This window comes from Bombina bombina, chromosome 2 (genome assembly GCF_027579735.1).
Source record: "Bombina bombina isolate aBomBom1 chromosome 2, aBomBom1.pri, whole genome shotgun sequence".
NCBI classification, from domain to species: Eukaryota; Metazoa; Chordata; class Amphibia; order Anura; family Bombinatoridae; genus Bombina; species Bombina bombina.
Window position 1 is genome coordinate 147,393,968 of NC_069500.1, and position 15,263 is coordinate 147,409,230.

The following is a 15,263-nucleotide window of genomic DNA, read 5'->3' on the forward strand; positions in this document are numbered from 1 at the left end:
TATTTATCCAACCTACACATTTTCTCTGGGATTGCAACTGTGTTACAATCATTCAGAGCCGCTAACACCTCCCCTAGTAATACACGGAGGTTTTCCAGCGTTAAACTTAAAATTTGAGAATGTCTGAATCCAGTTTATTTGGATCAGATCCGTCACCCACAGAATGAAGCTCTCCGTCTTCATGTTCTGCAAATTGTGACGTAGTATCAGACATGGCCCTAGCATTATCAGCGCAGCTCTGTTCTCACCCCAGAGTGGTCTCGTTTACCCCTAAGTTCTGCAATTTAGATAAAACTTCAAGTCATACATTAGCCATGTCCTTGTAAATGTGAATTTGTAATGGCCGCCCTGATGTACTTGGCGTTACAATATCACGCACCTCCTGAGCGGGAGATGCAGGTACTGACACGTGAGGCAAGTTAGTCGGCATAACTTCCCCCTCGTTGTCTGGTGAATGTTGCTTAACATGTACAGATTGCTTTTATTTAAGTAGCATCAATGCAATTAGTACATAAATTTCTATTGGCTCCACCTTGGCCTTTGAACATATTTCTACAAAGAGATTCCCTGTTGGCAGACATGTTTAAACAAACTAGCAATTAGACTAGCAAGCTTGGAAAATACGCTTTTCAACTGAATTTACAAGGCAATATAAAAAACGTTACTGGTGCCTTTAAAGAAGCACACAAAAAAACTGTTCACTTTGATATAACAATGACCGGTTTAGTTATAGCAATCAATTTTTCATATGAAATGCATTAATTTAGGCAAAGGGAAGCACCCATCAGCAAGATGGAATTATTAACCCCTTAATACGCAAAAAAAACGATTGACAAATAAATACGTTTTTTATCACAGTCAAAGCACAGTCTCACAGGTCTGCTGTGAGTGATTACCTCCTCAAACTAGTTTTGGAGACCCCTTGAGCTATGTAGAGACGTCCTGGATCATGCAGGGAGAATAAGGAAGACTGTGACTGAATTTTTAATGCGTAGTAAAAGCGCCAAAAATAGGCCCCTCCCACTCTTAATACAGCAGTGGGGAAGCTCAGTAACTGATTTTATACAAAATAAAACGACAGCCAAGTGGAAAATAATGCCCATAAATTTTCACCAAGTACCTCAGAGAAAAAAAAAACGATTAACCTGTCAGTAAACGTTTTAAATATATGAATAAGAATAAAAGCCTGTTGCTAGTCGCTACCACTGCAGAGAGGCTAGAGTTATATGTATACAGTATTTTCTTAGTGAAGTGCCATTCCCCAGAAATACTTTGGTGCCAACATACATACATAACAGCCTGATACCAGTTACTACTACTGCATTTAAGGCTGTACTTACATTATATCGGTATTAGCAGTATTTTCTCAGTCAATTCCATTCCTTAGAAAATAATATACTGCAACATACCTCTTTGCAGGTGAACCCTGCCCGCTGTCCCCTGTTTCTGAAGTTACCTCGCTCCTCAGAATGCCGAGAACAGCAAATGGATCTTAGTTACGTCCGCTAAGATCATACACAAACTCAGGTAGATTCTTCTTCTAATACTGCCTGAGAAGAAACAACACACTCCGGTGCTGTTTAAAACAACAAACTTTTGATTTGAAGTAATTAAAAAACTAAATTTAATAACCACACTCCTCTCACACATCCTATCTATTAGTTAGGGTGCAAGAGATATGACTGGGGTGTGACTATGAGGGGAGGAGCTATATAGCAGCTCTGCTTGGGTATGTTCCTCTTGCACTTCCTGTTAGGGAGGAGTTAATATCCCATAAGTAATGGATGACCGTGGACTGACTACACTTAAACAGGAGAAAATACAGCGCTGATAAAGCTTTGGTTTAGTATCACCGTGAGCCAGGTCTCAGTAGTGATCTGTGATAATGGTTAGTGATGTGGGGAATTCTCCTATTATAAGCGATTAACAAGAGATTTAACCAGAGATCTTAGAGTATGCGACCATCTAGGATCTCTGAGTAGACACGCCCCCCCGACTTTCATTTCTTTTTTATTTACTGTATGGTGATTCTGAGAACCTTGTCACTTCTAACTACTGCTTGTAGTTACTTTGTTTTCAATAACCTATATATTTGTTAAAGTGATGGTAAATCCTAGCGTTTGTGAAATGCTAGGATCTACCAGTGGAACAAATAAAGGGGACTTTCAGTTATGAAGTATATAATACTTCATGCTGAAAGTTCCTTTATGTGTCTGAAGCGTTTCCCGCACTGTTTGATGACCTCTGAATCCTAAATGCCCTGGGGAGAGATGTACAGACACCAGCACACTCCTGTCCCTGCCCACTATTTAACCAACAATGAGAGCAGAGCCTGGCACCCCGGGCTATTGCCCAGTTTGCCCACCCCTAAAAACAGCCATGACTATAGCACTGCTGCAATGGAGCATTTTCTAAAGTTACAAAAAAATAATAATTAGGAAGTAATGTGCTTATCTTTGTGCCATCAATTTCAAGGTGAAAGCTTCAAATGTTTTGGTCTAAAATTTCTGAAAAGGCTTTATTTTCAAGTGCACTACTGCCATCCTCCCTACCCAATGCCAATTTTTTACCTAGATTTTCTGGATCCTGAGCTGTTTTGTCTGATGACTTTACCGTTAAAAAAAAAAAAATCCTGCCTATATATGACCTGGACTGTTCACAAATATCTCTGCTGTTATGAATACTTGTCTGTCTGTGTATGCAATAAACAGATCATTGTTCTGCAGCTTAAAGTATACTTTTCTACTTCGGTCTGCTTTTGTATGACCTATGGCTTGTCTAAACACTCCTCTTCTGATTGACTCCTCCTCTGAGATTCCTTCACTATTTCAGTATTCTTCAACATGGTCTTACTCAGTATATCACTTCTCATGTGCTTTTCTGCAACCCTGTCAGTACAGCACTTGTAACCTGCTTTTTGGCAACACTGCCTGAACAGTACTTGTAATCTTCTTTCCTGCCACAATCTCAAGCCACTCGTTACAGTACTTGTGGCCAGCTTTCTTACAATGTATTCTTCAAGCTACGTCAGTCATTCTGTACCAATACAGCAATGGTAACCAATCCCAGCATTAAATTCAAAATAACTCTATAATCATGCTATATCACTCTTATCACTGGCTGATCAGTGAAGTCCAAAGTGTATGGTCAGTTAATACTCTAAAACTGTAATCCTACCTCAGCCTCTGAAAATAACGTCTCAAGAGTGTGCTGCTGGCAACTGTATATTTATTGATGCAAGAATAATTAATTTCACACCAGTTGTGCTTGTAAGATAGACCAGCAAATGTCTTTAAGTTATTACACTTGTGCTTCACCTGAGTTTTGCATCACTTAACTTTTCTGCCATTTAGGGCTTTCTCCTTTACAAATATGGATGTAGCCTATTCAAGATGGTAACCTTCTGAAGAATGTCACACTGTATACGCGTCACTTCTTTTTGGTAGGCTTTACGTGGTTCTACTGCCTACTAGACTATTTTTAAAGAATCTTCAGTTTGTTCTTCAGTCTGTTCGGTTAAATATATTATCATAATTGTTGGCCCCCTATATAATGCTACTGCATGTATTTAAAAAATTAAATTAACTTGCAAACATCTTTCATGCGTGGGTTTCTGTTTAGCTATCATCCACTTTTATTCTAGGTCTCAAAACACATTGCTTTGTTGGGGCATAGATTAGGATTATATTTGGCTTAATTATTTTCTACTTGTGTGGTGCATATTACGATTCCCTTCAATAATTACAAAGTTGTGTTAAGGTCATTAGGTCAGTGCAGGGATGAAATTGCTTTACAAGGGGATCTACAAAAATTAGAAGAAATGGACAGGTAAATAAATGAGTATTAATACTGGAAAATGCAAGGTTCCACATTTTGCAAGTAAACATAAGCAGCAACCTATTATTTAAATGGAACTAGATTTAGTAAAACAGAGGAGGAAAGGGATTTGAGTGCACATGCAGGGCAGCGGGTTCTAAGGCTAATAAGATACTAGCATGTATTAAAAGAGGCATTGATGCAAGGGAGGAAAGCATAATTATGTCACTCAATAAATCCCTGGTAAGACCTCACCTTAAGTATGGGGTGCAGTACTGGGGACCAAGCTCAAAGAAAAAAAAAAAAAAAGGACATTGCAGACTTAGAAAAAGTTCGGAGAAGGGCCACAAAAATAATAAAGGGGAATGGAGAATTTGAAAGGGACATAAAACCAAAAACTTTTCTTTCATGATTCAGATAGATCATAAAATTTTAGATAACTTTTTAATTTACTATATATTATCATATTTTCTTCATTTTCTTGTTATCTTTCTTTGAAAAGCAGGGATGTAAGTTCAGGAGTGTGCACGTGTCTACAGCACTATATGGCAGAAGTTTTGCAACAATGCTATACATTAGCAAGAGCAGTAGATGGCAGCACTATTTCTTGTCATGTTGTGCTTGAGGCATTGTTGTGCTTGAGGCATCTGCATGCTTCCATCTAGATAACACCTTCAACAAAGAATAAAGTGAAAACAAAGCAAATTTGATAACATTTGGGAGTAATTGGAAACCGTTAAAATTGTATTATCTATCTGAATCATGAATGAAAACTGTGGGTTTCAGTGTCCCGTTAAGATATGAGGAGAGGTTAGCCAAACTGGGGTCTGTTTTCTCTAGATAAATATCAAATAAAATGTATATTTTTATTCCAAGAAAATTGTTTGTGATAAGAAGTCATAATTTAAGGATGGAGGAAACGTGATTTAATCTCAGCAACCTAAATGTTTCACTGTAAGAGCAATAACATTGTGAACACATTCCCTAAGAGGTAGTAAATGCCAATACTTTAGATACATTTAAAAATGGTTTAGATACATTTCATTGCTAAGATCTTCTAAGACCTCCTTAATATCATCTAATTACTATTGGGAATATCACTCCTGCCCAGCAGGAGGGCGGCAAATCGCACCACAGCAAAGCTGTTAAATATCACCTCCCTTTCCTCCATTCCCAGTCATTCAACTGAAGCAAAGGAGAGAAAGGAAGGCAACAAGGTGCAAAGGTATCTTTAGTTTATAACAAAACCTGTCTTTAATCCTGTTGTCCCCATTTGAAAATCAAGCTGGAAAACACTTCCGGATGGAGTTCCCACTCGCCTGGGTGAAAGGTCTGTCTGCTCAGAAATCCGCCTCCAGTTGTCCACTCCTGAGATGTGGATCGCCGACAGACAGCAGTTGTGGGTCTCTGCCCACTGAATTATCTTGGCTACCTCTGTCATGGCAAGGAACTCTGAGTACCCCCTGATGGTTGATGTAGGCCACTGAAGTTATGTTGTCCGACTGGGCCGAGGCTAACTGAGGCCAGGCCAGAAGGAGCATTGAAGATTGCTCTCAGCTCCAAAATGTTTTATGGGTAAGAACAAACTCCGATGATGTCCATGTCCCCTGAGCCTTTAGAGAGTCCCCAGACTGCTCCCCATCCCAGTAGGCTGGCGTTCGTTTGTCACAATTACCCAGGTGGGTCTGCAGAAGGCATGTTCCCTGGGATAGATGATCCTGAGACAACCACCAAAGAAGGGAATCCCTTGTCTCCTGCTCCAAATGTAACTGGAGACAGATCCGCATAATCTCCGTTCCATTGTGCTGAGCATGCATAACTGCAGAGGTCTAAGGTGGAGACGGCAAACGGGTATGATGTCCATAGCCGCTACCATCAGACCGATTACCTCCTTACATTAAGCTACTGATGGTCAAGAAGAGGACTGAAGCGCTAAACAAGAATCGACAATCTTTAATTTCCTGACTTCTGTCAGAAATATTTTCGTTGATAAGGATCTATTAAGGTTCCCAAGAAAAACTACCTTTGTAGTTGGAACCAAGGAACTCTTTTCCCAATTCACCTTCGATCCGGTGAAATCGCAGGAAGGATATCAACATTTCCCGTGTGGGATTTTGCTTGGCGCCTGAACAGAATGTCGTCCAGATAAGGCGCCACTGCAATGCCACGCAATCGGAGCACCGCCAACAGGGATCCCAGAACCTTTGAAAAAATTCTGGGAGCTGTGGCAAGGCCGAATGGAAGAGCCACAAACTGGAAGTGTTTGCCTTGAAATGCGAACCTCAGAAACTTGTGATGGTCCTTGTGGATGGGAACATGCAGGTGAGTGTCCTTTAAATCTACCGTTGTCATAAATTGACCCTCTTGAACCAAGGGAAGAATGGAACGAATAGTTTGAGATCTAAAATTGGTCTGAAGGTTCCCTCTTTTTTGAGAACCACGCACAGATTGGAGTAGAACCCCATACCCTGTTCCTGCATTGGGACAGGAACTATCACTCCCAGGTTGGAAAGGTCCCGAACACAGTGTAAGAACACCTCTCTTTTTATCTGGTCTACAGATAATCTTGAAAGCAGAAACCTGCCCCTGGGAGGAAAGGTCTTGAACACAATGTCCACCGCCCAGGGATCCTGAACATCCCGAACCCAAGCCTGTGCGAAGAAGGAAAGTCTGCCCCCCACAAGATCCAGTCCCGGATCGGGGGCAGGCCCTTCATGCTGCTTTTGAGTCAATAGCGGGCTTCTTGGATTGTTTTCCCTTGTTCCAAGACTGGTTGGGCCTCCAGGAAGGCTTGGACTGTACCTGCTTGGAAGGAAAGGAAGGTGTACCCTTGAAGTTTCGAAAGGAACGAAAATTGCTCTGACGTCCCTTTTGCTTATTCCTCTTGTCCCGAGGGAGGAAATGGCCCTTTCCTCCCGTAATGTCAGAAATTATTTCCCTCAATCCAGGCCCAAACAAGGTCTTTCCCTTGTAAGGGATCAACAAAGGCTTAGACGACACATCCGCAGACCAAGATTTTAACTATAAAGCTCTGCGGGCCAGCACAGCAAAACCAGAATGCTTTGCTCCCAGTTTAATAACCTGTAGGGAAGCATCCATAATAAAGGAATTGGCTAACTTTAGGGCAGTCTAGTCAAAATTAACCTTTCATGATTCAGATAGGGCATGTAATTTTAAAACAACTTTCCAATTTACTTCTATTATCTAATTTGCTCAATTCTTTAGATATCTCCTTTGTTAAAGAAATAGAAAAGCACATGTGTGAGCCAATCACACAAGGCCTCTATGTGCAGCACACCACATCAGCATACTGAGCATATATAGATATGCTTTTCAGCAAGTGATATCAAGAGAATGAAGCAAATGATGATAATAGAAGTAAATTAGAAAGTTTTTTAAAATGGCATGCTCTTTCTAATCACGAAAGAAAAAATTTGGGTTTCATGTCCCTTTAAGGAGCCTTGATCTATCCTGGATTTCTTCAAGGGGAGTGTCTGTCCAAATAGAATCAGACAATGAATTTCATAATAACCAGTATGCTGCCGCACTAGTGACGGTAGCAATACACACCGCAGGTTGCCATTGTAAACCCTGTGTGTGCATACATTTTCTTGAGTAAACCCCTATAATTTCTTGTCCATAGGATCTTTAAAGGAACAAGTATCTTCTATGGGAATAGTGGTCCTATTGGCCAGCGTGGAAATTGCCCCTTCAACCTTGGGTATTACCTACCAAGACTCCTTGAAAGAGGTTCTGCTATAGGGAAACAGTCGTCTTAAATATAGGGGATGGAGAGAAAAGGGATACCCGGGTCTCTCCCATTCCCTAGCAATAATCTCTGTAGCTCGTTCTGGTACAGGAAAAACCTCCACCATGGAAGGTATATAAAAAACATTATTTATGCTTACCTGATAAATTTATTTCTCTTGTAGTGTGTTCAGTCCACGGGTCATCCATCTACTTATGGGATATATTCTCCTTCCAACAGGAAGTTGCAAGAGATCACCCAAAGCAGAGCTGGCTATATAGCTCCCTCCCCTCACATGTCATATCCAGTCATTCGACCCAAAACAAGACGAGAAAGGAGAAACTATAGGGTGCAGTGGTGACTGAAGTTATAATTTAAAATTAGAACCTGCCTCAAAAAGACAGGGCGGGCCGTGGACTGAACACACCACAGAGAAATAAATTTATCAGGTAAGCATAAATTATGTTTTCTCTTGTTAAGTGTGTTCAGTCACGGGTCATCCATTACTTAAGGGATACCAATACCAAAGCTAAAGTACACGGATGATGGGAGGGACAAGGCAGGGAACATTAACAGAAGAACCACTGCTGTAGAACCCTTTCTCCAAAAACAGCCTCCGAAGAAGCAAAAGTGTCAAATTTGTAAAATTTGGAAAAAGTATGAAGTGAAGACCAAGTTGCAGCCTTGCAAATCTGTTCAACAGAGGCCTCAATTCTTAATGGCCCAGGTGGAAGCCACTCAGCTCTAGTGGAATGAGCTGTAATTTTTTCAGGAGGCTTGCTGTCCAGCAGTCTCATAGGCTAAGCGTATTATGCTACAAAGCCAAAAAGAGAGAGAGGTAGCCGAAGCCTTTTGACCTCTCCTCTGTCCAGAGTAAATGACAAACAGAGAAGTTTGCCGAAAATCTTTAGTTGCCTGTAAGTAGAACTTCAGGGCACGGACCACCGTCTAGATTATGCAAAAGACATTCCTTCTTTGAAGAAGGATTAGGACATAACGAGTGGAACAACAATCTCTTGATTGATATTCCTGTTAGAAAACAACCTTAGGTAAAAACCCAGGTTTTAGTACGCAGGACTACCTTGCTCTGAATGAAAGATCCAGATAAGGAGAATCACCAATGTAAGCAGAATAACTCAGAGACTCTTCGAGCCGAGAAATAGCCATCAAAAAAGAACTTTCCAAGATAAAGCTTATTATCAATGGACATGAAGGGGTTCAAAAGGGAACACCCTGAAGAACTTTAAGAACCAAGTTTAAGCTCCACGGAGGAGCAACAGTTTTAAACACAGGCTTAATCCTAGCCAAAGACTGACAAAAAGCCTGGACCGTCTGCTGGATTCTCTGCCAGACCGCTTGTGTAAAAGAGATAGGACAGAGCAGAAATCTGTCCCTTTAGTGAACTAGCGGATAGGCCCTTTTCTAAACCCTCTTGTAGAAAAGACAATATCCTAGGAATCCTAACCTTACTCCATGAGTAACTCTTGGATTCACACCTAATATAAATATTTACGCCATATCTTGTGGTAAATTTTTCTGGTAACAGGTTTCACAAGCCTGTATTAATGTATCAATAACCGAATCGAAAACCCACGCTTTGATTAGAATCAAGCGTTCAATTTCCAAGCAGTCAGCCTCAGAGAAATTAGGTTTGGAATGGTGAAAGGACCCTGAATTAGAAGGTCCTGCCTCAGGGGTAGAGACCATGGTGGACAGGACGACATGTCCACTAGGTCGGCATACCAGGTCCTGCGTGGCCACGCAGGTGCTATCAGAATCACCGATGCTCTCTCCTGTTTGTTCCTGGCAATCAGTCGAGGTGAGGTAGCAACGGCAAAGGTGGAAACACATAAGCTATGTTGAAAACCCAAGGGGCTGCTAGTGCATCTACCAGCACCGCACCCGGGTCCCTGGACCTGGATCCGTAACAAGGAAGCTTGGCGTTCTGGCAAGATGCCATGAGATCCAGATCCGGTTTGCCCCAAAGACGAATCAGTTGAGCAAATTACCTCCGGTGTGGAGTTCCACTCCCCCTCGGATGAAAGGTCTGGCGACTTAGGAAATCCGCCTCCCAGTTCTCCACGCCTGGGATGTAGATCGCTGACAGGTGGCAAGAGTGAGACCTACTGCCCAGCGAATTGTCTTAGAGACTTCCAACATCGCTATGGGACTCCTGGTTTCCCCCTTGTGATTGATGTAAGCCACAGTCGTGATGTTGTCCGACTGAAATCTGATGTACCCTCAGTGTTGCTAACTGAGGCCAAGCTAGAAGAGCATTGAATATTGCTCTTAATTCTAGAATGTTTATCGGAGGAGTCTCTCTCCTGAGTCCACGATCCCTGAGCCTTCAGGGAGTTCCAGACTGCTCCCCAGCCTAGTAGGCTGGCATCTGTTGTTACAATCGTCCCTATCTGGTCAGCGAAAAGTCATTCCTTTGGACAGATGAACCCGTGACAACCACCAGAGAAGAGAATCTCTTGGTCTCCTGGTCCAGATTTAGCAAAGGGGACAGATCTGAGTAATCCCCGTTCCATTGATTTAGCATGCATAGTTGCAGTGGTCTGAGATGTTAGCACGCAAATGGCACTATGTCCTTGCCGCGACCATTAAGCCGATTACTTCCATGCACTGAGCTACTGATCGGGCTTGGAATGGAGTGAAGGACACGGCAAGCATTGTGAATCTTTGATATCCTGGACTCCGTCAGGTAAATCTTCATCTCTACAGAATCTATAAGAGTCCCTAGAAAAGGGACCCTTGTGAGTGGTAACAGAGAACTCTTTTCCACGTTTACTTTCCACCCATGCGACCCTCAGAAATGCTAGAACTATCTCTGTATGAGACTTTGCATTTTGAAAACTTTGACGCTTGTATCAGAATGTCGTCTAGGTAGGAGCCACCACCGCTATGCCTCGCGGTCTTAGTACCGCCAGAAGTGAGCCCCAGAACCTTTGTAAAAATTGTCGGGGGCCGTAGCTAACCCGAAGGGAAGAGCTACAAACTGGCAATGCCTGTCTAGAAAGGCAAACCTTAGTTACCGATTATGATCTTTGTGAATCGGTATGTGAAGGTAGGCATCCTTCTAAGTCCACTGGTGGTCATATATTGACAGTCTTGGATCATGGGTAGGATGGTCCGAATGGTTTCCATCTTGAACGATGGAACCCTTAGGAATTTGTTTAAGATTTTTAAGTCTAAGATTGGTCTGAAGGTTCCCTCTTTCTTGGGAACCACAAACAGATTTGAATAAAACCCTTGCCCCTGTTCCGTTCGCGGAACTGGGTGGATCACTCCCATCACTAAGAGGTCTTGTACACATTGTAGAAATGCCTCTTTCTTTACTAGGTTTGTTGATAACCTTGACAGATGAAACCTCCCTTGTGGAGGAGAAGTTTTGAAATCCAGAAGGTATCCCTGAGATATAATCTCCAACGTCCAGGGATCCTGTACATCTCTTGCCCAAGCCTGGGCGAAGAGAGAAAGTCTGCCCCCCACTAGATCCGTCTCCGGAAAGGGGGCCCTGTCTTCATGCTGTCTTAGGGGCGGAAGTAGGCTTTCTGGCCTGGTTGCCCTTGTTCCATGACTGGTTGCCTTTCCAACCCTGTCTGTAACGAGCAGTAGTTCCTTCCTGTTTTGGAGCGGAGGAAGTTGATGCTGCTCCTGCCTTGAAATTACGAAAGGCACGAAAATTAGACTGTTTGGCCTTTGATTTGGCCCTGTCCTGAGGAAGGGTGTGGCCCTTACCTCCAGTAATGTCAGCAATAATTTCCTTCAAGCCGGGCCCGAATAAGGTCTGCCCTTTGAAAGGAATGTTTAGTAGTTTAGACTTAGAAGTTACATCTGCTGACCAGGATTTAAGCCATAGCGCTCTGCGCGCCTGTATGGCAAATCCGGAATTCTTAGCCGTAAGTTTGGTTAAATGCACTACGGCATCTGAAACAAACGCATTAGCCAGCTTAAGGGTTCTAATCTTGCTCAAAGATTCATCCAATGGTGCTGTGCGAATCGCCTCTTCCAGAGACTCAAACCAGAATGCCGCTGCAGCAGTGACAGGCACAATGCATGCAAGAGGCTGTAATATAAAACCTTGTTGAACAAACATTTTCTTAAGATAACCCTCTAATTTTTTATCCATTGGATCTGAGAAAGCACAGCTATCCTCCACCGGGATAGTGGTACGCTTGGCTAAAGTAGAAACTGCTCCCTCCACCTTAGGGACCGTCTGCCATAAGTCTCGTGTGGTGGCGTCTATAGGGAACATTTTTCTAAATATCGAAGGAGGGGAAAAAGGCACACCGGGTCTATCCCACTCCTTGCTAATAATCTCTGTAAGCCTCTTTGGTATAGGAAAAACGTCAGTACACACCGGTACCGCATAGTATTTATCCAGCCTACATAATTTATCTGGGATTGCCAACGTGTCACAATCATTCAGAGCCGCTAACACCTCCCCTAGCAACACGCGGAGGTTCTCAAGCTTAAATTTAAAATTTTTGAATCCGGTCTCCCCGAATCAGAACCGTCACCCACAGAATGAAGCTCTCCGTCCTCATGTTCTGCAAATTGTGACGCAGTATCAGACATGGCTCTCGTGTCATCGGCGCGCTCTGTCCTTAACCCAGAGCTGTCGCGCTTGCCTCTTAACTCGGGCATATTGTATAATACTTCTTTCATAACATTAGCCATATCATGTAAAGTGATTTGTAAGGGCCTTGATGTACTTGGCGCCTCAATCTTATGCACCTCCCGAGCGGGAGACGAAGGTACTGACACGTGAGGAGAGTTAGACGGCATAACTTCCCCCTCGTTGTCTGGTGATAATTTCTTTATCGGTACAGATTGACTTTTATTCAAAGTAATATCAATACAATTGGTACACATATTTCTATTGGGCTCCACATCGGCTTTTAAACATAATGAACAAGCAGATTCCTCTGTATCAGACATGTTTAAACAGACTAGCAATGAAGCTAGCAAGCTTGGAAATTACTTTCAATAAGTTTACAAGCAATATAAAAAACGCTGCAGCGCTTTTTTTTTAAAAAACACAGTTGAATAACAAAGAACTAATTCAGTTATAGTCAACAATTCTTTAAATGTATTAATTAGCAGAGGATTGCACCCATTAGCAAAAGGATGATTAACCCCTCAGTACCCAAAAACGGATATCAAACTAAGATTTAACGCTTTTATCACAGTCAAACACACTGTCACAGGTCTGCTGTGACTGATTACCTCCCTCAAAAACGAATTTTGAAGATCCCTGAGCTCTCTGGAGACGTCCTGGATCAAAGAGGAAGAAGTAGGAAGACTGTGCTAGAATTTTAACTGCGCAACAAGGCGCTAAAAAAGGTCCCTCCCACTCCTATTACAACAGTGGGAGACCTGATATAACGGTTTCTATGCAGAAATATACGTTAGCCATGTGGAAAAAAATCATGCCCAAAAAGATTTATCACCAAAGTACCTCACAAAACGATTAACATGCCAGTAAACGTTTTAAAAAACAACATTTCAGATGCTGTGTAAAGCTATTACTAAGCCTGTTACCAGTCGCTTCTACTGCAGTTAAGTCTCACACATATCAGTATTAACAGTATTTTTTCAGTCAAATTCTAGTCCCTAGAAAATAACTCTACTGTGCATACCATTTATCAGCCCTGATACAGTCACTACTACTGCATTTAAGGCTGTACTTACATATATGGTTAACCAGCAGTGTTTTCTTAGTCAATTCCATTCCCAGAAAATATTGTACTGCACATAACTCATTTGCGGGAGACCCCGCATGCTATTCCCAGTTTCTGAAGTTACCCCACTCCTCAGAATGTTCGAGAACAGCCAGTGGATCTTAGTTACGCCTGCTAAGATCATAGAAATCGCAGGCAGTTTCTTCTTCCAAATACTGCCTGAGATAGAAAAAAACAGCACACTCCCGGTGCCCATTTAAAATAACAAACTTTTGATTGAAGAATAATTAAGTAAAAACTCCAACTCCTCTCGCGACCTCCTTCTTTGTTGAGGTTGCAAGAGAATGACTGGGTTATGACATGTGAGGGGAGGAGCTATATAGCAGCTCTGCTTGGGTGATCCTCTTGCAACTTCCTGTTAGGAAGGAGAATATATCCATAAGTAATGGATGACCCGTGGACTGGAACACACTTAACAAGAGAAATATTTGTTTAGTTTACTAGACTTCTTAGGATCGTCTATGACAAGTAGTGTCGTCGTACAGGGTAGCTAAACCTCCTTAAGTAACAAACGGAGGTGTTCGCTGATACTGAAGTTGTATCCTTCAGATTTAAGCACCGAAGGTATTACACTGTCTGAGTCTGAGCATTTCACCCTCAGATGCTACCGAAGTATCTTCCTACTCAGATTTCTGGGATGGGGGCATTCGGAATAGCCACTACTGTGTCAGCAACCTTACTTACTGATTGTTTACATTTCCTCTTGAGCTTTCCCTGCAGCATGGAAAAGCAGACAACACATCAGAAACCGCAGCGGACATGAGGGACAGCGACGTCTTGCAACGTAACTCCAGGTGGAGTAAGAGAGGAAGCGCAGGGCACTGGATGTGCGGGCGATACATTTTGGGACATTTGAGGAGGATGTGGGCATCTATCTTGAAACCTGTCAGAAGACTCCTGAACAGGCATCCACCCTAGACAATGTTGGCTCAGAAAAAAGTCTATCCCTGTAATGTAAAGTTCTTCTCAATACATGGGAACAGAAAGGATTGGTGGTTCCACATTAGCATCAAAACATAAAGAACATGTAACATCTTGCAGAGGCCTCTTGGTCCACTATATTCAACAAGAAAACAGAATAAATAGATGAACAAACTGATATTTTATTTAGAAAATACCCCCCCCAAAAAAAAGTTACTGTTCATTTAAATTTTAAAACGAAACTTGCTTTATTTTTCTGCAAAAAAATAATAAAGTAGCCCAAAAAACCCTCCGGACAACCTCTACACCTCAGCTTAGCTTTGACCGAGGTGCTTACCTGCCTGACCTGAAACCAGAGTGAATACTCTGCTAGATGAACCGGACTCAAATTCTCTGTCAATTGAAGTCCGTTATGCGCAACACTGCTAATAACTGTGACGAAGCTTTCTGCTCTGGAACACAGGAAGTGTATGGGAGAAAGGCGCGCAACAGAATTTGCCACCTCAGCTGACCCGCCCATCGTGGGCGTTACAAGATTAACCTCCCGTTCGGCAAATGCATTGTAAAGCCAATTGAAATATACTAAAGTAAAAAACCCCACCTCTGAGCCTGCTCTCCTCGTCCCCAGTGCCCTGCCATTACGGCCCATAATAAAATGATCACCTAAACCATAGGAGGATGTCTTTTGTCCCAGTAGTACTTTTTAAAGTGCCCATCTTTATTCTGTATATGCTCCAAGAAAATAAAAAGTTAGCACTTACCTTTAGAAATCTGCCCGGCAAGCAAGGCAGCTCACTAGGTTTGAGAGGCAAGTTCCCTCTTAAGGACCTGTGGGGAAAAAAACGCAAAGACTGAGTAATCTTACTCAGCTTTTGAAGGTTAGGGCAGCATTAAATATATGGGAGGCGCAGTGAGATTATACCCCACAAGTTCCCATTGCTTGAAAGCCACCACTGCTTTACTGAAGAGACTGATCTGGACTACGGCTACACCCTACGGCACAATCTGTGCACCTATTTAAAATAATA

The 15,263-nt window shown here is 42.4% G+C and overlaps 1 protein-coding gene across 1 annotated transcript in view; it reads right to left on the reverse strand.

Moving 5' to 3' along the window:
* Window positions 1-15,263, reverse strand: part of IL6ST (interleukin 6 cytokine family signal transducer) — a 221,812-nt gene that overhangs the window by 58,402 nt on the left and 148,147 nt on the right.